This window comes from Piliocolobus tephrosceles, chromosome 10 (assembly GCF_002776525.5).
Source record: "Piliocolobus tephrosceles isolate RC106 chromosome 10, ASM277652v3, whole genome shotgun sequence".
NCBI classification, from domain to species: domain Eukaryota; kingdom Metazoa; phylum Chordata; class Mammalia; order Primates; family Cercopithecidae; genus Piliocolobus; species Piliocolobus tephrosceles.
In genome coordinates this window covers 79,303,118-79,329,895 of record NC_045443.1, presented here as the reverse complement: position 1 = coordinate 79,329,895, position 26,778 = coordinate 79,303,118, and the positions used below count along the sequence as shown (strand labels likewise).

Genomic DNA, 26,778 nt, shown 5'->3' with positions numbered 1-26,778 from the left:
GAGGCCTGTGCCTGTGTAATAGGTTTACCCAGACAGAAACATGAAATCTACATGTGGGGGTATATTTAAAAACATCTCCCAAGACTCACACAAATCAGCGTGTCTGAAGCTTCACTGGCAAATGGGCTTACACACAACCTCCGACTGAACATTGACAGAAAAATAAGCTACTCTGACCCAGACGTGACTCCTAACCAGTATTCTAAATAATATCATAGTCATTCCTGGCATTCTCAAAAAAAATCACGCCTGTAATCCCAGCACTTTGGAAGGCCGAGACGGCGGATCACAAGGTCAGGAGATCGAGACCATCCTGGCTAACAAGGTGAAACCCCGTCTCTACTAAAAATACAAAAAATTAGCTGGGCGTGGTGGCGGGCACCTGTAGTCCCAGCTACTCGGGAGGCTGAGGCAGGAGAATGGTGGGAACCCGGGGGGCGGAGCTTGCAGTGAGCCGAGATGGCGCCACTGCACTCCAGCCTGGGTGACAGAGCAAGACTCCACCTCAAACAAAAAAAAAAAAAAGAAAAAACATGTGTGTGCCCAAGACTACACACTCTCAGTAGTGACCAGAGAGAGATCCTCTAAGCTATTGTTCCTGGTTGAATATGCAGAGACATGTAAAATTCCTGAACTGTGCTAGCAGTTTCCAAACCACAAACACACACTAATGGTAAAGAGTAAAAATCTAACTGGCTAAAGAGATTTACATGTAACATTTGACAAATTAGTAGCTATACTGACCAGGGTAGCCAAAGAGAAAACAAGGGGGAATATGTGAGCAATGACATCAGAATCTTCTCCCTGTAAGGGAAATACACGGCATAGAATTATTTCAGTTAAGCAACTAAGCAAATTTTAAAAGACCAAATAAGCAATACAATCCCAGGAATTATCAGTATCCAGGACTGGTAAAATAGATTATCTGAAATGTTCAGTTTTCAACAATATAATGGAACATACCAAGAAATAGGAAAGTGTGACTTATAAATAAGGAAAAAAATGGCTATAGAATATGTCTTTAAAGTGACCCTGATAGTGGAGTTAGTGGATAGAAACTTCAAAGCAGCAATTACAAATACTTTCAAAGAACAGAAAGAAGTCAAGCTTAAATAACTAAAGGAAGGTATGATGACAATATATTAACAAGTATAGAATACCAATAAGGAGACAGATATTATTAAAAAGTAACCAAATTAAAATTCTATAGTTTAAAAGTAAAATAACTAAAATGAAAAAATAATTAGAAGAGTAGAAATGAGCTAGCAGAAGAAAAGAATAGTGAACTTGAAGACAGATCAGTAGAGATCAGACAATCTGAAACAGAATAAAGAATAAATAAAAATTAATAGAGTCTCAGAGAAATGTAGAACACCATTAAACACACCAACATACATTTCATGGGACTAACAATGGAGAAGAAAGCAAAGGACAAAATAAATAAGCAAAGAAATAAAAGTTGAAGACTTATTAAATTTGATGAAAAATATTCACATAAAGAACCTCAGCAAATTCCAAATACAATAAGTACAAACAGAAAAACACCCAGACATATCACAGTCAAAATGCTAACAGACAAAGAGAAAATCTTGAAAGGTGCAAGAGTAAAAAGGAATCATCACATCAAGCTGACAGCTCATCGGAAAGAAGGGGCCAGAAGGTAGTGGGATGACATATTCAAAAAGCTAAAAGTAAAAACAGTGAAAAATAAATTTATATCTAGCAAGACTATCTTTCGAAAATGAGGGTAAGATAAGACATTCCCAAGGAAACAAAAATTGAGAGAATTTGTTGCCAGTAAACTGCCTTAAAATAAATAGTAAAAGAACTTCTTCAGGTTGAAAGCAAGTGACAATAGACTAGTTCAAAGCTATGAGAAAAACAAAGAGTGCCCATAAAGGTAATTATGTAGCTAATTGAAAAATAGAGCATAATTGCATGCTCTTGTCTTTTCTTCTTTTGACTGATTCAAAAAGCAATTGCATAATACAACACTCTGGCATGTAACACAAAGATATGTCATGTATTTGACAATCACCATTCAAGGAACTGGGTGAGAATGAAGTTATGTTGGACTAAGGAAATGATACCAAGTGTTATCTCACACCACTAGACAGAATAAAAAGAAACAGAAATGGTAAATAAGAATGTTAATATAACAGTCTCTATACATATATATTTGCTTCTATTTCTTTAGTTCTTTAAAAAAATTAAGATTATATAAAGTAATAATTATAAAAATGTATTGTTCAGTTTGTAAACTTTATAGAAGTAGTATGTATGACAGTAATAGGACAAAATGCAGGGAGGAAATGTAGCTGTATAGGAATAAAGTTTCTGTATTTTATGGGTATTAAATCAGTATCAATTTAAATTAGGCTTTCATAAGTTAAGACACACATTGTAAGTCCTAGAAGAACCACTGATAAATATTTCAAAATGTGATTTAAAATTTACTAAAAATTAAACTGTTACATTAAACATAAACTGCTTAGTATAAAAAACACAAATAGATACAGAAAAAAGACATGTGACACATAGAAAACAAAAGGCAAAATGGCAGATAAAATTCTAAACATATCAATAATATTAAATGCACATGGGTTATACAATCTCACCAAAAAACAAGGACTTTTGAGTTGGATTTTAAAGATTGTGATCCAATAATAATTTGTCTGAAAGAGACATAAATAGTTTGAAAGTAATAGGATGGAAGAAGATATACCACACAACTATAAATGAAAGGAAATCAGGAGTAGCTATTTCATGCTTTTAAAAATATCAAAAACCTGACAAAATTTTAGCTGGACTAACCAAGAATAAAAAACTAAGAGAAGTCTGAAATTACTAAAATCAAGAATGAAAAGGGAATGTTACTATTTATTGTATTGAAATAAAAAGATTGTAAGGGAATATAATTACAAACAACTATAAACCAACAAGATGAGTTGCATGAAAAGAATTAATTTCTTGGAAGATGCAAAGTACTAACTCTTACTCTAGTATAAATAGAAATTCCAGATAGATCTATAATAAGCAAAAGATTGAATTGATCATTTTAAAACTTCCTGAAAGAAAAGCCAAGTACCATATGTTTTCACTGGTGAAATCTATCAAACATTCAAAGAAAAACTACTATAAATACTTCACAAATTCTTTTAATAAATAGAAGAGTTGGAAACAGTTTCCAACTCATCCTATGAGGGCAATAGTATCCTGATACTAAAACTAGAAGAAAAAAGCTATGACCTAATATTGCTTATGAATATATTTGCAAAATTACTCATCAAAATACTAGCAAACCAAATCCAAGGTTTGCAAATCCAAGGATTATACACCATTAACAAGTAGGATTTATCCTAGGAACACAAGGTTGATTTAACATCCAAAAATTAATTAATGTAATAAGCCATTTTGACAGAATAAAAGAAAAAAATATTATACAGTCATTTTGAAAACATTTGATGTTCTACAACCACATTTCATGATAAAAATACTCATTTATACCTAGTAAAGACCATCTACAAAAAATTAATAGTTAACCTCATACTTAATATTTTCACCCTAATATCAAGAACGAGGCACAGATGTTCGACTTCATCACCTTAATTTAATATTGTGTTGGAGTTTCCAGCCCAGGCAACTAGGTAAGAAGAGGGAATAAAAGACATCTAAATTGGAAAGAAGGAAATAAAACTATCTCTATTTGCAGATCACGTTATTTTGTATACAGAAAATCCTAAGGATTACACTAAAAACGTGTGAAAGCTGAAAAATAAAAGATCAATTTCTAAAAATCAGTTATTTCTATAGGCTAGCAATGAAAATTATGCATTTGAAATTAAAACATTTCCAACCAAAATGGCATGAAAAAGAACAAAATATTTAAGTATAACAAAAAGGTTTATAAGATGTGTACACTAGAAAATACAAAACATTGCTTAAAGATATTATAAAAAAAAAAAAAACCCTTAAATAAATAGAAAGACATCTCATGTTCATGGATTGAAAGACTAATAATGTTAAGATGGCCATTACTTCCTAAATTGGTGGAAATATTCAATGCAATCCCTGTCAGAATTCTTGCTGGCTTTTTTGAAGAAATTGACAAATTGAAGTTAAAATTCATGAGGAAATGCAAGGGACCCAGAATAGTCAAACGATCTTGGCTCATATTTCCTGATTTCAACCCTTACTGCATAGCTACAGTAATCAAGACAGTGTGGTACTGGCATAATTACAAACATATGGTCAATTTATTTTTGACAAATGTACCAAGAAAATTAAATAGTGAAAAAATAGTCATTTCAACAAACACTGCTGGGGAAACTGAATGACCACATTCAAAGGAAAAAAGTTGGAACCTTACCTCAAATCATATGCAAAACAAAAAACAAATAAAAACAAAGAAATAAACAAACAAAAACATAGAAACTCAGAATGGATCATAGACTTAAACATAAGGGATTAAACTATAAATTCCTGCCAAAAATGTAGGAGTAAATCCTAATGATCATGGGTTAAGAAACTTTTGTAGGTAACACATTGAAAACATAAGCAGAAAAAAAAATAAATTAAACTGTATTATTTAAAAACTTTTATGCTTCAAATTATATCCTCAAGGAAAGAAAAACACAGAATGAGAGAACATATGTCTGATAAATAACTTGTATCCAGATATTTAAATGAATCTTACCATTCAATGAAAAAGACAGTAACTCAATTTTAAAATGGTGAAAGGAATTGAATAGATATTTTATCTGAGAAGATATACATATGACCAATAAGTATATGAAGAGTTGTTCTACATCATTAGTGAAAATCAAATCAAAACCACAATGAGGTACTATTTACACTTACTGGATGGCTATGATAAAAAAGACGACAACAGCAACTTTAGCAAAGATGTGGAGAAATTGGAATGTGTATATGCTGTTGGTGGGAATGTAAGATGGTGCAGTCACTTTGAAAAATAGTCTGGCAGTTTCTCAAAAGTTAAACATAGTGTTATCATATGACCCACAATTCCATTCCAATGCATATATCCAAATGAAATGAAAATCTATATCCATACAAAACCTTGTTTATGATTATTCGTAACAATACTATTCATAGTGGCCCAAGAGTGGAAACAACCCAAATGTCTATCAACTGAAAAATGTGTCCATACAATCTGGCATATCCATACAATGGAATATTATTAGCAATAAAAAGAAATGAAGTATTATTTCATGCTATGGCACAACGACTCTTAAAAACATTATGCTAAGTTAAATGATCTAGCCACAAAAGAACATATTTGTATTAAATGGCCAGAATAATGAAATATATTAGTAAGTTGCTTAGGGTTGGTATAGAATAGGGATTGACTGTTAATGGGAACAAGGATTTTTTTTTAGGATGTTGAAATGTTCTAAAATTTAATTGTGCTGATGGCCATGTAACACAGTGAGTAGACTGAAAAATGTTAGATGGTATACTCTAAATGAATAGGTTGTATGGCATGTGAATTATTTTCAAGAAAGCTGTTTGAAAACAAAAACAACAAAAACAAGTGATTCACAAGATCTGGGATTTTCAAAAGCTGAGCAAGAATGTATTGAGAAGCATATGACAAAAGCTGGTACATCTTAGGCTTCTGGGGTCATAAGTTACAGAAAAAGAAAAAAAAAAACACAAACAAACAGAGCAAGTTTACCTTAGAAATATGCTGAAGGTGATTCTCCAATTCAAATATATGAGAGGACTAGGGGAATTCTTTTCTGTGCCACAGATTTCAAAAATTTCTAAGCTTACCCTTATTAAATGACTGAATTAAAGCGTAGGACTAAAATGCTTGCTCACAAGGAAGTGTGAAAGCACGGAGCTCAAAAAATAAATGGAATTAAGAGGGATTAAATTAAATTTAGAGGTGAGATAGGGAGGGAGTAAAACAGCATATGGTGACTGGAGCTGCTACCAGTGTAAATTTCTAGACTTTGCAAGAAGGCAGCAGTAGCTCAAATGGCAGCATGAGAAGACAGTTTGAGTAGGTGGCTTCCCTCTGAAATGATAGGTGCTTATTCAAAAATATTAACCCCGTAATGAGAACTCTCACTCACTTGTGTTTCACAGAAATGTTTATGCACTGAAATTGACTGCCTGACAGCTCATTATGGCTAAAATAGAGATTTTCCCCATTTCCTCTTCCTTCAGATATTATTGAGTTTCTGCTATGGTCTATGGCAGAGGTTAACTCTGGCTAGACATTAAAATACCCTGGGTTGAGATGTCCCTAAATAGACGAATGGATAAATAAACTGTGGTTCATCCAGACACTGCAATATTATTCAGTAATAAGAAGAAATGAGCTTTCAAGCCATGAAAAGACATGAAGAAAACTGAGATATATACTGCTAAGTGAAAGAAGTCAATCTGAAAAGGCTACATACAGAATGATTTCAACTAGGTAATTTATCTGGAAAAGGCAAAACTGTGAAGACAGAACAAAAGAAAACAGCAGTAGTTGAGAGCCAGGGGTTCCAGTGGAGGGAAAAAAGAATGAATTGTTGGAGCATAGGCGAATTTAAGGCCAGTGAAACTATTTTGAATCATAAGTAATACTGTGTATATGCCATCTATTTGTTAAGACCTATAGAATGTACAACACAGAGTGAATGTTAGTGTCAACCACAGACTTTAGTTAATAATTATTCATCAAAATTATGTCATCAGTGTAGCAAAGGTACCACACTGGTGCAATATGGGAACTCCCTGTACTTTCCACTCAATGTCTGTAAACTTAGAACTGCTTTTACTGTGGTTACTAATAAATAATAAAAACATTGGGAGATTTAAAAAATACATCTTTACACAGTCCTCATTCAAAGATGCTGATTTGACTATTATTGGGTAAGATATTAGTATTTTTTAAAAGTATACAAGACAATGATAGTATACATTTGGGAATGAGAACTATTGGTTAATGACAATAGTATGTTATTATACTAAAATTTTATGAAGAAATGTCTAGGTATTGGGGTTTGGCTGGTTATCTAAATTTGTCAGAAATGGACCAGGGCTATGAAACTATGATATATTTTATTAATTATTTGACTTTTTATGGCATGATTTTGTTTTTTGTTTTTTTGTTTTGTTTTGTTTTAATGACATGGAGTCTCACTCTGTCACCCAGGCTGGAGTGAGCAGTGCATAATCTGAGCTCACTGCAACCTCTGCCTCCTGGGTTCAAGTGATTTTCCTGCCTCAGTCATCCGAGTAGCTGGGATTACAGGTATGCACCCCCATGCCCAGCTAATTTTTGTATTTTTAGTAGAGACAAGGTTTCCCCATGTTGGCCGGAATGATCTTGAACTCCTGATCTCAGGTGATCCACCTGCCTCAGTCTCCCAAAGTGCTGGGATTATAGGCATTAGCCTCTGTACCCCACCAGAATATTTTGACTTATTTTTTTTAACGAGATATGTGAGAGACTTTGGCTAAGTTCAACTTTATTAGTGCTATGGCATTTGTAGCTTTTACAATAGGTGAAACATAGTATAGCTTCAAGTATCAAGACTTCTTGCAGAGATTAAATGGAATAAGAAATTGAGAAGAACTTTAAATTTTTAGGCTTCAAATTATTTTACTTAAATAAAATATTGATATATTAAATGTAAAATTTCTTTGAACATTTTTAAATCTTTCTGTGAAACTCATAATGGAAGCGGATTCATATCAAATATGGAGTATATTTTAGCTGTTATTTTATCTTTGGTACATCACAAAGTTATTTAATCTTATTGCAGAAAATTTGATGAGATATAACGAAATACAGGTTGACATAATTTTAGCTGGGAAATAGTAAAGGACATATAATTTGGACTGAGCAAATCTTAGAGTTAGTTTGTTTTTTCTGATGGGCTGTGGAGCTTTCTGTGGGATATACCTTATGAGTTAGAGGATCACAGATAATCCATGGAGAAGTCATTGGTATTTTGATTGGAGCCTCTTGCGTATGGAAGCAAACTAGTCCTGACAAAAATGCTAACATGCTTACCTGAGAGGGACAATCATAACCTAAGATGACCTTACGTAAGATATTCAAATCCAATAGGTAAGAGTGCAAAAGGCTTGAAGGATTGATGATGGCTACTTCTATCTCTACTAAGTCTTCCCTAGAGAGGATATTCTCATGACAGGCTGCACAATAGAAACACTTGAGACGTTTTCAAAAATCCTGATGTCCAGGTGACAAGTAGGCTAGTTAAATAAGAATATCTTGGAGGAGACCTAGCATCAAAAAGAGAGGCAGCACTTATTCTTTCATGATTTGGAAGAACACACTGCATATGTATAGATCACCTATTTCTTTCTTGTCTCACTTTGAAATTGGCCTGACTGCAGAGAGATGCATTATCTATCTTTGCATCTATGCTGTGATTATTACTGGGCTTGTGACTAGGTAGGTAAATCTGACAAATCTGTGGTGAATTATTAGCAGTTTGCCCTTCTCCAACTTAGCTTTTATCCCCAATTAAAGCTGACAGCTTGATCCCTGTCATGCTTCCAAATATATCTCTCAATTTGTTCCAAAATAAGGACCTAATTTACTAGCCCATTATGTCTGTGAAGCACTTATGAACCAGAGAAATTTCAAGGAACCCAGTTGCTCGAAATACATCTGGCTTCTAATAAGATTCTATTCTCCTGTTCTCTCTCACTCTTTCTTTGGGGCTGGAGGCTGCATGTTCAGCTTTATTCTCTTTTTCTCCGGATACGTCTGTCTTTGAGTCCCTTGATGACTCATGGTGAATCTAGGTTTCTATGACACTGGTTCTAACAGCAGTTGAACAATACCTTATAACTCCAGGAACCAATGCCAACAAGTTGTATTCCTGAATCTCAAAACGTAAATTTCCAAGAGAAAATAAGATTATCTTATCTTGAAATATATGCTAACTTCTCTTCTCATCAACTGTGCTAGCTGGAAAGTCACAAGTTGCACAGAAGGCTGCCCACTCCTTCATCAGTCTGGGTCTGAGGATGTTTCCCAGAAAGGTGTTCGCTGGAAGGGCATCCCACAGCATAGCTACTGAATCACCAGCTTTGTTCTGTTTTTATATTTATTCCAAGTTTCCCGTGTAACTTTCAAAAAGTTCTTGAAAATTTTTATCCCTTCATTGTAAAAATTACCAAAACCGCCATTGTGAGAATGAGACAATTAGATGCACAATTTAGAGAACTTTAGAAAACAGTTGGAGATATTTTTAGGTAGTTCAAATGTATTTCTTAAACTGCAGGTTAAATAAGCATTATTGTTTAAACTTCTGAAGTTGTTACTATTATTTAAGGATAAAATGATTATTGGAGATTATCTTACCTGGGGAAAGAGAATGATCACAATCATTTTACTTCTAATGTTTCTTTTTTAGACATTAATTGTACCTCTACAACATTTTTTAAAAGAACTTCTTCAAAGTATTTAAACCCTATTATTGAATGTTTAATTTTGCTTAAAAATAGTCTCAACTGAATTTTACCTCACTAGTGAACTATCTACAAATTGATTTTTGCTTTTTGAGAAAAGTGTTGAAATGTGGCTTGTTAAGGAAATACTGTTTCATTTTTAAAAATATGTTCTCTTATACTTTTGTTGTTTAGATTCCTTTCATTTAGTTTTACTTTAATGTTGTAGGATATGAAATTTCCTAGGGAGACGAAAGTGTCCATTTTGATTTTCCCTGCTATTAACCAATTATTCCCTGGAGGCAGCACTAGTTTTAAGTTGCAGTAGCATTAGTCAGAGTTTTTAGAAGACCTGTATTTGATTCCATCTTTCTAACTAATGAATTGTATGACCTTGGGCTGGTGACAATATTTCTGAACTTCAGTTTTCTCATCTTTGAAAGAACAGAGTTAGAATATATTTTCTTTAGTTCCCCTTCTAGTTCTGATGTATTATTCCATGAATGGCTCCATAGAGCAGAACTCTTGGCTCGTGATTATTATGGTAAACTATTACAAGGCTATAGAATTACATTTATAGATTTCTATGAAACACCATCAGAGGTTCACTACTTGTGCCCCAAGAACTTAACAGAGGATCCTAAAAGGTACCGATATTTCTTGATTTATTCATGTACCTTAGCATTTGCTCCTGATCCAAATGGGCAATCAGTTTTCCTGAGGCATTAAGGTGTCATGATGGTAAAGGCAGGGAGTGATGTCTACCAAGAAACAGAGAATATGTGATTTAAAACTTGTGTAAGTAGTAGGGTCTTTTCTGAGGAACCTGAAAAGTTTTACAAAATTTAGGAAATCCTTATGCATGAGGTTCATTCCAGGTTTTATTTCTTGATCTTGTTATCGCTTACACTTGTTCTGCATAATGGGGATACAACAGAAGAAGGGCCCACGAGACAGGGCTAGACTAAGCTGGTAGAATGTCATTCCTGTTGTGTTCTATTGATCAAAGCAAGCCACAAGACCAAGCCTTGTAGGGAAATAGGCTCCATCTCTTGATGGGAGAATCTGCAAAGTGTTGCAATCATTTTTGAAATCTATCCTCAGATTCTGATAAAATTGACAACTAATATATACTTTGCAGAGTTTCCATAAGCATTCGGTAAAATAGAGTGCTTGTTTCAGTACTTGGTATAGAATGTCCACTCAGTAGGTGAAACCTCTTTATCAGCTACATAGTTATTATTGGAATATCACATCTGGGTTTTGGTCATCAGAATGACTAAATCTTGTTATGTCTACTCCTATCTTAAAAAAAATGCGTCCTTTATTTTCCACTTCTGCTACCACTGCCTCAATTGTGACCCTCCTCACTTCTTACCATGATCATTGAAATAGACTCCCAACTGGTCTCCTTCAGTAATAAACAATTGATTACCTGTCTCTATTGGGGAACTGTAAACTCCATGAGGGTAGGGACCCTGACTTTATTGCTTATTGCTGCATTTTCCTTTCCTGCACATTTCTTATAGTAAATATTAATAAATATTTGTTGAATATATGAATAAACTCTAAATATAAAGAAAATTTTATAACATGCAAATCTTGTTACTCTACTTCTTTACATTCTGCCAACGACTCCCCATAGTGCCCAAGATGAAATTTAAGCTTCTCAGCTTAACCTACAAGGCTCTCAATGATCTGACCCCTTCCTTGTTAACTTCTTCTCTCACTCTCACTCTTTTTTTTTTTTTTTTTTTTTTTATACTTTAAGTTCTAGGGTACATGTGCATAACATGCAGGTTTGTTACATATGTATACCTGTGCCATGTTGGTGTGCTGCACCCATCAACTCATCAGCACCCATCAATTCATCATTTATATCAGGTATAACTCCCCAGTGCAATCCCTCCCCCCTTACCCCTCCCCATGATAGGCCCCAGTGTGTGATGTTCCCCTTCCCGAGTCCAGGTGAACTCATTGTTCAGTTCCCACCTATGAGTGAGAACATGCGGTGTTTGGTTTTCTCTTCTTGTGATAGTTTGCTAAGAATGATGGTTTCCAGCTGCATCCATGTCCCTACAAAGGACGCAAACTCATCCTTTTTTATGGCTGCATAGTATTCCATGGTGTATATGTGCTACATTTTCTTAATCCAGTCTGTCACAGATGGACATTTGGGTTGATTCCAAGTCTTTGCTATTGTGAATAGTGCCGCAATAAACATAGTAACCTATATTCCAGTAGTTGCCTGAAACTATCATTCAGAAATGGTATCCTCTTCCCAAGAATGGCCTGGGCTCCCTTCTTCATGTGGTTTAACTCCTATATGTTTTAAGACTTTGGCAAAAAATTTCCTCCTCTGGGACACTCACCTTGATGGTTCTGAATTTGGCCAGACATTACTCCCTTGTCTCTTAGCACTCTATGCATAACTTTGTCACAACAATTTTCAACCTTCCAAAGTAGGTACCTCATCCTCCACATGACCAGCAAGCACCAGCATGTAGTAGATTTGTAATTTTATGTGAATGAATGAAGGCAGTATAACAGGAGTGGAAAAAGGTAGCTTTAAAAATTCATTGCCAGAGCTAGGTGCAGTGGATCATGCCTGTAATCCCAGCATTTTGGGAGGCAAAGGTGGGTGGATAACTTGAGGCCAGGAGTTTGAGACCAGCCTGGCCAACATAGTGAAAACCCATCTCTACAAAAAATACAAAATTTAGCTGGACATGGTGGCAGGTGCCTGTAATCCCAGCTACTTGGGAGGCTGAGGCAGGAGAATCGCTTGAACCCTGGGAGGCAGAGGTTGCAGAGGGCCGAGATTGCACCACTGCACTCCAGCCTGGGTGACAGAGAGAGATTCTGTCTCAAAAAAAAAGAAAAAAAAAGTTATTACCAGAAGTTTGATGGAGTAACACCCTGCTTCAGCACTTAAGCCAAGGTATGTTTATTTATTCCATTATTGAAGTCTCGCTAGAGTGTTCTTCCACTAAATAGACTAAATTGTGTTTCTTTCTTCTTAAAATAATTATCAGTAGTGAGTTTGGTGTTATTCTATCCCCAAATGACTATTGTCCTAACCTTTATTTACATTGAAGCCTGACTTCATTTTTCTTTGATTGCTTTTGTTGATTGAGCAAGTGGCTTATATTTTATTTCTGAACAATCTCAAAAGATTCAGACTAGTCCAAGCAAAGCCATGTTTGTAAAATGCTAAACTATTCATTTGGCAATGACTAAATTATTTTGGCATCTTGAGCACAGAGCTAGTCTCAGCTTCTTCGACAATAATAATGATATTGTGCTAGTATAACTGCCTTCAGGAAAGAAGAGAAATCCAGCATCGATTTGACAAGACTAATGTTTAAGTGGATCCTGCTGCATCTGCCTTTGAGTAGAAAGAGAAAAATAAATGATAGTTAGACAAAGCACCACGTGAATCCTGTGCCTGCCATTGGTGCATCAGTTAAAGTAGCTGCAGGCAACATTTTTAGTTAGTCTTCTTTGATTTACTATCGTTCTTACAATAGAACATGAATGCATTCTAAACAATTTTAGGTCACCTAGTGCTTTTCATTATTTCCCAACTATAGCCCAGTTCCCTAAATTTTTAACTATTTAAAGGAAGTGACAAGACATAATTTAGTAAAGAAAAATACAGCAGAACATTACAAGCTACAATCTGAATAGCCACAATTTCCTCTTTCTTAAGAATAAACTGGAGTAACCCTTCCATAAATATATTTGATAATTTCAGAGGATGGGTGAATTTCTCTTTGGAAAAAAAAAAAATATATCCTTTACTTTTCATTGTAATGTTGTCTAAGGTTGAGCATGTGCCTTCATTACGTATCAGTTAATTCCTCTCCTGGCAGCACTAAATAATAAATGACATGCTTACAATAAAATACAAAGAATGAATTGGAGTTTACTTTATGAAAGCCAACATCCCCTTTATCCTGCTAAGAAGACTGAAGCCAAGGGAACGCAGGTGACTAGGACAAGGTTATTCAGCTATCTAATAGAAAAACTAACCAGGGACTAAGACTTCACTCTCTTTTCCTTATATTCTTTCTCCTGAGCCTCTGAATACTTATATGTAACAAATTGTTTCAAAGGTAGCGTTATAACATTGTTTCATTGAAGATTGTTTGGTTGTAATATCTGAGAAAAAAAGGTATTCCAGCTGGAGCCAAGGTTTGCATGGAATTTGCTAGCTTCTTCCCATACTTGTGTGGGTTTTCTCTGGGTACCCCTGTTTTCCTACCACATCCCGAGGATGTACACATCAGTGAATTGGAGTGTCTAAGTGGTCCTGGTCTGAGTGCTGGTGGGTGTGCCTGTGAGTGCACCCTGCAATGGAATGGCATCCTGTCGGGGCAGGGGGCAGGGAGGTTGTTCCTCATCTTCTCCCTAAACTTTGGAGATAGGCTGTGGCCATCCTCAACTTTGAACTGGAATAATTAAGGAAATAATTGTCTTACCTGTTTTCATGAATCTTTCTTAAATGTTTACATTTACTTTTATTTCAGTGTTTAATATTAGAAGTGTTTGAGGTATTTATTTTGAAATTTGATGATGCTTTTGTGACCAGAAATATGCCATAGATACTAAACTGTTTTTTGTATCAATTAGCCTATGTAAAATTGATTTCAATATATGTCATTTTGCTTAAAGGCACAATTTTCAGGAAATTATTGAGGACATTAAGAAAGGACTTATTGTACATTTTAAACAGAGTGAGATTTTTAACTTAAAGAAATTGGTTTTGAGAAGGATTTGTTTATGGATGCAAGAAAATTATTATACTGTCCAAATTATAAAGCTGTCTTTTTTATATAAGATTTTGCATTAACAAAAAAGAAATTAATATTTAATTACAATTGCTATGAAGATTGCAAGTCTTCTCCAGGATTTTTTGAGATACATGCTACATGTATATATTCAAGGTAAAATATATCATTTACATTTCATTCCAATTAAAGTTAATTTTTACTGGATGTTCTAGGAATTGCTAGTGTATATTCTACAACATTGTCTGGGCCTGTATACATATTTCTTGTTGTATTCAGTCTTTAATATAAATCTACCTACAAAAACACGGGTATATTTATGAGCAGTCCAACTTTTTATTTCAGGCTATATTAGTACTCATACACCCAAGATGCAAATATGTCTGGATAATATTGAAAAAATGGCTGGATTCCTTAAATTAAATCCTTTGTACATATGTCAAGGTGCCATAACATATATGTATTCCATGTAGTTTGCTGTTTTGTAAATATATGAAAATAATTTATAAAGATTTTTTACAAACTTATGGTCTGTATGAGCAGGAATACAGTTATTCCTGTACATGCCAAGATAAAAATGGCATATATATATTTATGTTTATTTACTTTAAGATCTCATTTATTTAATATTACCTAATTTTTTCCTTCACTTTATTATATGTATCTATCTCTTATAAGATTTGATTGTCAAAGAGTGGTTTCTCATTTTTAAAGCATTTCATAGATCTTGCAAATTAGACTTTTCTAACAACACTGTGAACCATCCGCAGTGGCTCATGCCTTTAATCCCAGCACTTAGGGAGGCAAAGGTGGGAGGATCACTGGAGCCCAGGAGGTCGAGGCTGCAGTGAGTCATAAGCATGCCCTGCCCTCCAACCTGGGTGATAGAGTGAGACTTTGTCTCGATTTTTTTTTTTTTTTTTTTTTTTTTTTAATTTTTAAAACTTAGCGAGGCACAGTGGCTCAAGCCTGTAATCCTAGCACTTTGGGAAGCCGAGGCGGGTGGATTGCCTGAGCTGAGGAGTTGGAGACCAGCCTGGGCAACATGGCTAAATCCTGTCACTAGTGAAAATACAAATAATTATCTAGGTGTGGTACTGTGTGCCTGTAATCCCAGCTGCTCAGGAGACTGAGGCAGGAGAATCACTTGAACCCAGGAGGTGGAGGTTGTAGTGAGCCAACATTGCGCCACTTCACTCCAGCCTGTGTGAAAGAGCGAAACTCCATCTAAAATAATAATAATAATAAAATAACAACACAACTAGGAAAAGATTATATCATTTTTATTAAGGAAGAAATATAAATTCAGAAATTTTTTTGTACTTGTGTTTTCCCAGCTAGTTTTCTTGTCAAAATAGGTGGGACTAGATCTCAGATTTCTTGGGTTATTATTTTACTACAGGTCATGTTAAAACATTATCTCTTTCTCTCGTGACAACAGAGGGCTGAATTTGGATGAACTCTAATGACTACAGACTCTAAAGTTAACAAGTTATTAAGAATAAAATGGTTACTGACACTTCGAGTTTATTTTGCAGTGTGTGTGCGTGTGTGTCGGTTTGGGAAATGAGGATGGCAGTGGGGATGGTGATAATGATGAGAATGATTATGAAAATGTTTTGTGGAGTTGACATTAGACTGACTTTGGGAGAAAAGGAGAGAGGTAACCAAGAAAGGAAGTGTGAACAAATGGCAAAAGAAAACACTGAGGAAAAAACCCCCTTAAAAAATATCCCTTAATCTGTCAAACACACTTTTGGTTGCAAGTCACAGAAGCCCAGCTCAATCTGGCTTAAGCAAAAAGAATTCTTATTTAAAAATATCATAGAGTAGATTTAGTTTCAGGCCAGCTAAACCCATGATTTTGACACTTGTGATGTAAAACTTTTTTTCTCGTCATCTCTCAGCTCTTTTATCTGTGATATTTTACAAGCTTGTAATTTAGGAGTCAGATCCGTATAAGGAGTACAGATTTAGGAGTCATCACCAGGTAACTGTTAATTGTTTTCTTGGTAAAAGATGAAATCATTCATGAGAAGGTCCAAGAAAGAAGAGAAGAGGACCTTGAAGAGAATCCCAAAAAACACCAGCATTTAGGAGGAAGAGAAGCCTAACAAGAACAGAAAGAACTACTGGAAAAGGAAGAGTACAAGGAGCACAGAGGCCATGGGGAAAACTGCATGTGCCATAGACATGCACTGTCTGGCTACTTGACTTATAGCAGTTTCCTCTTTTCCAGAAATAGTATCTGTACTCAGGAATGGCCATTTGGACCACAGGATGCTGACTCCTGGCCATAGCTGCATGTTTTAGGTGGCTCCACTTGAGCCAGGCTGGCCCCATCAAATTCCCATTTCTTTTGTTGCTGTTGTATTTATTTATTTATTCATTTAGAGACAGAGCCTCGCTCTGTCATCCAGGCTGGAGTGCAGTGGTGTGATCTCAGCTCCCTGCAACCTCCGCCTCCCAGGTTCACGCCATTCCCCTGCCTCAGCCTCCGGTGTAGCTGGGACCACTGGTGCCTGCCACCACACCCGGCTAATTTTTTGTATTTTTAGTAGAGATAGGGTTTCACTGTGTTAGCCAGGATGGTCTCGATCTCCTGATCTCGTGATCTGCCCACCTTGGCCTCCCAAAGTCCTGGGATTACAGGCCTGAGCCACCACCCCTGGCCCAGGTTCCCATTTCTAAGACATTAAAATTTAGAACTGAGAGACACAGAAGCCATATATGACAGGCTTAGTTAAAACAAACAAAACACACTAAATAGAAATGATATCATGGACAATTCAGGAAGTAAAGACAATTAGAGTCATAACAGCAGATGAGAAAGACAGTATCTGTTGGGGAGTGATAAGGAAGAGAATGGAATGATTTTGCTTTACTTTGCATTGATTTAAAGTCTTAATGATTTGAGTGTGTATTAATGTATTTACCTCCCCATTTGTGTAAGATAAACTGTCTTCCTAATTCGCAGAGAAAATAAAAATTCACGAGGCAGAAAATTCCACAATTCCTTGCCACCAACACAACTCCTTTTCCTTCTTTGCATTGTGTCACAATGTGAAAAAAAAAAAGAACTTAGGCTCCAACAATTAAATAATCTAATATGTGGGGTTACTTTATTGCAAAACTAGTGAGATACAGTCTGAGTCTTCAGCTACCGATACTGAATTCCAGGGGTCTGTCTGCAAGGCCCCAATCCGTCTTATTCTTGCTGCAGTTTGGCATCGTCTAGTAGTGGCTCTTCACCCTGGTGTAAATATGTTCGAAAATGATTCTAGGACCTAAAACTGGCTGTGACTTCTAGGACAGCACTTGTGATTCCAAGGCTGCTCCTAGTTATTTTGCCCTTCACCTATTGGGACTAGCAAATTCTAATAACACAAAAATCTCTTCTACTGTCTGCAGTTTTCTTGCCTTCCTTCCAGAAAATGAAAGCTTTAATATGTTCCAGTTTGAGAATGGGAGCTGGAATGGAAGCCAGGGGCTGATGACCCTGTCTGTTACACTATACGTCAAGTTCCTCCTGTCTTCTCAAATGTGTTCCTTAGGATTACCATATCCTCAATGCTTATTTAGCACAGTGCTGAGCACATTGTAGGATGTCAATTCAATTTTGTAAATTATGTGGATGGATGGATACATAAATGAATAGATGGACAATCTGTACAAATTGGAGGAGGCCAGGATCCAGAGTACAAGAGGACAGATAACTTTTAGGGAAGAGGAACTTCTTTTTCTATTGAAACATTTCTATTCTTCAGGGGAGGAAACAATATACCTTGGCATGGATTGTAGTATATATGTCACATACTACAAAGAAAAAAAGAAAATCAGATAACAGGAATTTAGTGTTCTTTTTTAAAAAATATATTTTTGAGCAATTTTAGGTTCACAGTAATAATGAAGAGGAGGTACAGAAATTCTCCATCTGTTCCTGCCCACACTCAGGCAAAAATCTCCCCTACCATCAAAATCCCCACCGGTGTGCTTTAATTGTTATAGTTGAGGAACATACATTGTTAAGATTCCTTTAAATTTTCAGAATGGTGTCCTGGGTGAATAAAGAATTATAATAATTGGGAATATGTTTAAATGTGTACTTCCAATTTTCATTTCTGTGTGAATTAATTGAAGTAGTTTGATATAATTTTCTTATTTTGGAACAACTAGCATTATTAAAGTAAGTTATCATGGATTGAATGGATTGAACAGCTGTGAGTTTTAAATTGAGCATGACTATTAAAGCAATGTCTCTTAGGCTTAAAAACATAGTGCTTTATTTACATTGCTATTATTTAAAATGGGTCTCTCTTTGCTCAAAACCTTTGGGATTTTTTTAAGTGTTAGTCTTTGACTTCTGCATCTTTCTTTCTTAAAACAAGCAGAGAACAACAAGCAGAGAACAATTCCTATTTTCTGATTCTTTTGGAAACCCAGAAGCAACTCTCTAGAATAGGCATTTTATTATATGTCTGATAGATTACCTAGTTCACAGCAATTTTTTTTCATGCTGTCTGCTTTTATCCCTGTTATTCTTGAAATATCCTGTAACCCTCCCGTTTCTGTTTGATAGGTTCTTTTTAATGGATGGGGGAAAAAAAAGAAAACGAAAAACTCCTTGAAATGTGTTTTCAGATTGTCAAGGGTTGGAGATACTTTGATATTTAGGTAAATTGATGAAAAGAAGTTTAGCTTTGTTATGTTAATTGTACTTGGCCTCTCTATATATCAAGACAAAGTTATTTTAGGTAATATTGTTTTGTTTACCTTTATCTTTCTTAGAGGAAAAGATGGTGATAAGGAAAGAAGCTTGTAATTTTAAAAATTTAATAATATTGGAGCCTCTCTAGAGGCTCACATGATCCTCCCTTTGCCTCCCTAAGTGCTGGGATTAAAGGCATGAGCCACTGCAACTGGTCCACAGTGTTGTTAGGAAAGTCTAATCTGCAAGATCTTTGAAGTACTTTAAAAATGATTAACTACTCTTTGACAATAAGATCTTAAAAGAGGTAGATACCTATGATAAATTGAAGGAAATTAGGCAATATTAAATGAATGTTAAGTTTTAATATTAAGTTTTAATGTGATTTAATATTTAATATGATTTGTGGGGATGTTCTTATAGTTCTAAAATTAGATTAGGTTAATATGATGACATCTAGTGCTATTTATCAGTATTTCTGGTTCTCCTTTTTCTGGATACAAGGAAGGATTGCATCTTTCAGCTTTTTTGAAGATAGGCGTGACCATGTCACTTTCTTTGGCAAATAAAGTGTGAGCAGAAATGGCACGTATCATCTTTGAATGGAAGTCTTTGAGGAATGAAACATAATTTGTCATGTTCTTTTCTTCCTGTAGTGGCAAACCACAATATTTCAGGAGGTGGAATCTCCAGCAGCCTACACCCCTAAAAGTGGTTAATGTACAGAAAAACTGCTTGCTGACCCAAGATGAATGTGTAGCATGAGTGAAAAATAAACCTTTGCTTTAAATTACTCTGATTTGGGCTTCATGTAAAAATTAGTTGATTTTCACATACACAGGAATTAACACAAGGAAGTAGAGATCCTCCATAAAAGCTAAAAAGTAATATATGATGTTCACTTATGAGCTGGTGGCTGGATAAAAGGCAATACATTTTATATGGTAACTGTGATGGCTAATACTGAGTGTCAACTGGATTGGATTGAAGGATGCAAAGTATTGATTCTGGGTGTGTCTGTGAGGGTTTTGCCAAAGGAGATTAACATTTGAGTCAGTGGGCTGGGAAAAACAAGCCTACCCTTAATCTGGGTGGACACCATCTAATCAGCTGCTAGCATGACTAGAATATAAAGCAGGCAGAAAAAAATGTGAAAAAACTCGACAGGCTTAGCCTCCCAGCCTAAATCTTTCTACTGTGCTGGATACATTCTGCCCTTGAACATCATAATCCAAGTTCTTCAGGTTTGGGTCTCAGACTGGCTCTCTTTCCTCTTCAGCTTGCAGATGACCTATTGTGGGAACATATGACTGTGTGAGTTAATACTGAATAGACTCCCTTTTGTATATGTATCTATCCTATTACTTCTGTTTCTCTAGAGAATCCTAACTAATACAGGTTTTGGTACCAGGAGTTGTTCTAGAGGAATAGAATATTAAGGATAGAGTTCCTTTGTTGGTTTTGGGTTTTCTGGAGTTGGCTGCTAAATATGATTAGACCCCAAAACGCTAAAGACTCTACTTCTAATAGTATGGAGAACACTGATAGTTCTTGGCTTTAATTGTTTAGAGAGTTATGCAATATAAATGCATTTAACACTCCTAATTCACTGCTCATGAGAGTCAAGGAGTTTTGTGACTCTATACATAATACTTTTGACCATATGTGGAGAACCAAGGAACATAATGAAGCTGGTTGGTTGCTCCTAAATTCAGTGGACAAAGTGATGAAAGGAAATGATGAACTTAGGGATTCTAACTCCTGACTTTAGAAGCAGATACTGAGCCTCAAATCTATTAAGATTGCCCTGAGTGAGAGTCTCATCTCCTGTAGAGAAAGAGTTGAAATTGTGGAAAAACAGACACACACTCTTATCATGTGAGTGGCTGACCTGCAAGAAAAGGTTTATGCACATCCTTGCCATGTGTCTACTGTTAAGAAAAGTGAGGGCATTGATTGGAAAAGAATAGGACCCTGCAACTTGGAATGGGGTTATGTGGGAGGACCCTGATGAAGCTGGAGACACTGAGCTTGTAAACTCTAATGAATGTCTTTTGCCAGAAAAACAGCTTCCCCATCCCCAATAGTGGCAACATGCCCTCCTCGACCCATGCTACCATCAGCCTTTCCACCTTTGTCTGAGGAGATAAACCCTGCACTGACTGAGGCAACAGTGGTGGCCTCTTCTGAGGCAGTTGCCAGTCAAGATAATGTTGATTCTCCTCAGGAACCACCTCCAACATACCTGTTTGCTTCTAGACCTATAAATGAACTAAAGTCCCAGTGGGCCTTTAGAGGTGAAATTAATAGCGTGGCCCATGAGGTGGTACAGTACACTCAAAAAGAGCTCCATGAATTTTCTAATTTATATAAGCAGAAATCTGGAGAACAGGTATGTGGATAGATATTAAGGGTGTAGGATAATCGTGGAAGGAACATAGAGTTAAATAAGGCTGAATTTATTGATTTGGGCCCACTAAGTAGGGACTCTGCATTTAATGTTGCAGTTCAGGGAATTTAAAAAGTTTCTAATAGTTTATTTGCTTGGTTAGCTGAAATATGGATTAAAAGATGGCCCACTGTGAGTGAGCTGGAAATGCCTAATCTCCCTTGGTTTAATGTAAAGGAAGGGATCCAAAAGTTTAGAGGGATTGGGATGGTGGACTGGATTAGTCACTTTAGACCTTCTCATCCCAGCTGGGAGGGTCCAGAAGATATACCCTTGACCAATGCCTTGCAAAATAGAGTGCAGCACCAGTATCTTTGAAGAGCCTTGTGATAGCCCTTGTCTCTATGTCAGATCTAACAGTGGGAACCACAGTCACTCAACTACAGAATTTAGATACATTGGGAATAATTGGATCCCAAGATGTCAGGGGCCAAGTTGCAGCACTCCACTGTCAAAGGCAAGGTGGACATAAATACCATAATGGACAGCAGAGTCAAAGTGGCACCAGCATAGTCTGACTAGTGGACTAATGTAGAGCTCTGGCCTTGGCTAATTAGTCATGGTGTTCCTAGAAGCGAAATTGATAGGAAGCCTACCGCATTCCTACTTAATATATGTAAGCAGAAAATTTCCAGGTCAAAGGGACAAAAGACTAATTTGAATTATAAAAACAGAGGAGGCTATGTCCTTTGAGGAGGGACCCCACTACACTACCTACAATTTATGCTGCTAATCTTTGTCTCACCCTTCCCCAAGGAAAGCTATGCCCTTTTACCAGGGTAACTGTCCATTGGGGAAAGGGAAATGTAAGGGTGCGTTAAATCCTTTTTTCCTGTATAAGTTACCCAGTCTTGGGTATGTCTTTAACAGCAATGTGAAAATGGACTAATACAGTAAATTGATACCAGTAGAGTGGGATGTTGTGAAAAGATACCTGAAAATGTGGAAGTGACTTTGGAACTGGGTGACAAGTAGGGATTGGAGCAGTTTGCAGGAATGAGAAGGAGACAGGAAAATGTGGGAAAGTTTGGAACTTTCTAAAGCCTTGTTAAATGGGTTTGCCCAAAATGCTGATAGTGATATGGACAATGAAGTCCAGGCTGAGGTGGTCTCAGATGAAAATGAGGAACTTGTTGGGAACTGGAGTAAAGGTGACTATTGTTATGTTTTATCAAAGAGACTGGCAGCATTTTGTCCCAGTCCTGGAGACTTGTGGAATTTTGAACTTGAGAGAGATGATTTAGGATATCTGGCAGAAGAAATTTCTAAGTAGCAAAGTATTCAAGAGGTGACTTGAGTGTTATTAATGGCATTTAGTTTTGTAAGCAAAGCAGAGCATAAAAGTTTGAAAAAGTTGCAGCCTGACAATGTGAAAGAAAAGTAAATCCCATTTTCTGAGGAGAAATTCAAGCCAGCTGCAGAAATTTGCAACAGTAATGAGGAACTGAATGTTCCTCACCAAGATAGTGGGGAAAATGTCTCCAGGGCGTCCCAGAGGTCTTCAAAGAAGCCACTCTCATCACAGACCCAAAGGCCTAGGAGTGAAAAGTGGTTTCATGGGCCAGACCCAGGGTCCTTGTGTTGTGTACAGGCTAGGGATTTGGTGCTCTGCATCCTATCTGCTCTAGCCATGGCTGAAAGGGGCCAGTGAAGAGCTCGGGCCATGGCTTTAGAGGGTACAAGCCTCAAGGGTTGGTAGTTTCCATGTGGTGTTGAGTCTGCTAGGGCAAAAAGTCAAGAATTGAGGGTTGGGAACCTGACTTCAGAGGATATATAGAAATGCCTGGATGGCCAGGCAGAAGTTTGTTGCAGGGGTGGGACTCTCATGGAGAATCTCTGTTAGGGCAGTGTGGAAGAGAAACGTGGGGTCAGAGTCCCCACATGGAGTTCTTTCTGGTGCACTGCCTAATGAAGCTGTGAGAAGAGGGCCACTGTCCTCCAGACCCTAGAATTGTAGATCCACTGACAGCTTGCACAGCACAAATGGAAAATCTGCAGACACTCAACACCAGCCTGTGAAAGCAGCTGGGAGGGAGGCTGTACCCTGCAAAGCCACAGGGGTGGAGCTACCCAAGACCATGGGAACCCACCTCTTGCATTAGCATGACCTGGATGTGAGACATGGAGTCAAAGGAGATCATTTTGGAGCTCTAAGATTTGACTGCCCAGCTGGATTTCAGACTTGCATGGGGCCTGTAGCCTCTTTGTTTTGGCCAATTTCTTCCATTTGAAATGGTTGGATTTATCCAATGCCTGTACCCCCACTGAATCTAGGAAGTAATTAACTTGCTTTTGATTTTACAGACTCATATGCAGAAGGGACTCGCCTTGTTTTGAATGAGATTTGGGGCTGTGGGCTTTTGAGTTAATGCTTAAATGAGTTAATACTTTGTGGGACTGTTGGGAAGGCATGATTGGTTTTGAAAGGTGAGGACATGAGATTTGGGAGTGGCTGGGGGTGGAATGATATGGTTTGATTGTGTCCCAACCCAAGTATCATCTTATATTCCCTTGTGTTGTGGAAGGTACCTGGTGGGAGGTTATTGAATCATGGGGACAGACCTTTCCCGTGCTGTTCTTGTGATAATGAATAGGTCTCAGGAGATCTGATGGTTCTCCAAGCAGTAGTTTCCCTATACAAGGTCTTTCTTTGCTTGCTGCCATGCATGCAAGACGTGACTTGCTCCCCCTTGCCTTCTGCCATGATTGTGAGGCTTCTGCAGCCATGTAGAATTGTAAGTCCATGAAAACTTATTTTTCCTGTGTAAATTACTCGGTCTTGGCTATGTCTTTATCAGCAATGTGAAAACAGACTAATACAGGAGGTCAAGTAATTAATGGAGCTTTAGCTCAGGTCCACCTTACAGTGGGTCCAGTGGGTCCCCAGACTCATCCTGTGGTCATTTCCCTAGTGCCAGAATGCATAATTGGCATAGATATGCTTAGCAGCTGGCAGAACCACCACACTGGCTCCCTGACTGGTAGGGTAATGACTTTTATGTTGGGAAAGACCAGATGGAAGACATTAGAGCTGGCTCTACCTCAAAAAATAGTAAATAAAAAAAGATATCACAACCCTCGAGGGATTGCCAGAGATTAGTGCCACCATCAAGAACTTGAAAGACTCAGGAGTGGTGATTCCCACTACATCCCTACTCAACTCTCCCATTTGGCCTGTGCAGAAGATGGACAAACCTTGGAGAATGACAATGGGTTATTGTAAGCTTAACTAAGTGGTGACTCCAATTGCAGCTGCTGTACCAGATGTGGTTTTATTGCTTGAGCGAATTAACACATCTCCTGGTACCTGGTATGCAGCCACTGACTTGCCTAATGCCTTTCTCTCCATTCCTGTCCATAAGACCTACCAGAACAATTTACTTTCACCTGTAAGGCCAGTAATATCCCTTTATTGTCCTACCTCATGGGCATATCAACTCTCTGGCTTTGTGTCACAATCTTATTTGGAGAGACTTTGATTGCTTTTTGCTTTTGCAAGATGTCCCACTGGTTTATTACATTAATGACATCATGCTGATTAGATCCAGTGATTAAGAAGTGGAAACACACTGGACTTATTGGTGAGACGTTTGTGTGCCAGAGGATGGGAAATAAACTCGACTAAAATTCTAACTCAGTAAAATTTCTAGGGGTCCAGTGGTGTGGGACCTGTCAAGATATTCCTTCTAAGGTGAAGGGTAAATTGCTTCATTGGCCCTTCTTACAACCAAGAAAGACGCACAACACTTAGTGGGCCTATTTGGATTTAGAAGAATACACATTCCTATTTGGGAATGTTACTGTGGCTTATTTATTGAGTGACTTGAAAGGCTGTGAGTTTTGAGTGGGATCCAGAGCAGAAGATGGCTCTGCAACAGGTCCAGGCTGCTGTTCAAGCTGCTCTGCCACTTAGGTCATATGACCCAGAAGATCTAATAGTGAGTGAGGTGTCACTGGCAGAGAGGAATGCTATCTGGAGCCTTTGGAAGGCCCCCATAGGTGAATCACAGTGGAGGCCTCTAGGGTTTTGGAGCAAGGCCATGCCATCTTCTGCAGATAACTACTCTCTTTTTGAGAGACAGCTCTTGGCCTGTTACTGGTTTTGGTGGAAACTGAACATTTGATTATGGGTCATCAGGTCACCATGTGACCTGAACTGCCTATCATGAACTGGATGCTTTCTGAACTATCCAGCCATAAAGTGTGTCATGCACAGCAGCAGCAGCATTCCATCATCAAACATAAGTGGTATATATGTGATCAGGCTCGAGTAGGTCCTGAAGGCACAAGTAAGTTACATGAGGAAGTGGCTCAAATGCTCTACTCCTGCCACTCTCCCTTGTCTCTCCCAGCCTGCACCAATTGCCTCAGGGGGATTTCCTTATGATCAGTTGACAGAGGAAGAGGAGACTAGGCCTGGTTCACAGATGGTTCTGCACAATATGTGGGTACCACCCAAAAGTTGACAGCTGTAGCACTGCAACCCCTTTCTAGGACATCCCTAAAGGACAGTCGTCAAGGGAAATCTTCCCAGTGGGCAGAACTTTGAGCAGTGCACCTGGTTGTGCACTTTTCATGGAAGGGAAATGGTTAGATGTGTGATTGTATTAAGATTCGTGAGCTGTAGCCAATGGTTTGGCTAGATAGTAAGGGACTTGGAAAAATCATGATTGAAAAATTAGGGACAAAGAATTTTGGGGAAGAGGATGTGGATGGACCTCTCTGAGTGGTCAAAAACTGTGAAGATAATTGTATCCCATGTGACGGCTCACCGAAGGGTGACCTCAGCAGAGGAGGATTTTAATAATCAAGTTAATAGGATGACCCGTTCTCTGGACACTACTCAGCCTCCTTCCAGCCACTTCTGTCATAGCCCAGTGGGTCCATGAACAAAATGTTCATGGTGGCAGGGATGGAGGTTATGCATGGGCTCAGCAACATGGACTTCCGCTCACCAAGGTGTACCTGGCTACTGCCACTGCTCAGGGCCCAATTTGCCAGCAGCAGAGACCAACACTGAGCGCTCGATCATAGCATCATTTCTCAGGGTGATCAGCCAGCTGCCGGGTGGCTGGTTGATTATATTGCATCTCTTCCATCATGGAAATGGCAGAGGCTTGTCCTCACTGGAATAGACATTTACTCCAGTTATGGGTTTGCCTGTCCTGCACTCAATGCTTCTGTCAATATTACCATCTGCAGACTTATGGAATGACTTATCCTCTGTCATGGTATTCCAAACAGCATTGCCTCTGATCAAGGCACTCACTCTATGGCTAAAGAAGTGCAGCAATGGGCTCATGTTCATGGAATTCACTGATTTTTCCATGTTCCCCATCATCCTGAAGCAGCTGGGTTGATAGAACGGTGGAATGGCCTTT

At 37.5% G+C, this 26,778-nt stretch overlaps 1 long non-coding RNA gene across 1 annotated transcript in view; it reads right to left on the bottom strand.

The window, feature by feature from the left end:
- The window catches only part of LOC111543718, a 31,796-nt gene extending 22,992 nt beyond the window's left edge, over positions 1-8,804 (bottom strand). Inside the window, exons 1-2 of the long non-coding RNA XR_002731940.1 lie at positions 8,364-8,804; positions 8,039-8,271 (exon numbers count right to left, since the gene is read on the bottom strand). This is a non-coding gene — a long non-coding RNA (uncharacterized LOC111543718). The remainder of the gene's footprint in view (positions 1-8,038; positions 8,272-8,363) is intronic.
- Positions 8,805-26,778: the final 17,974 nt, after the last annotated feature.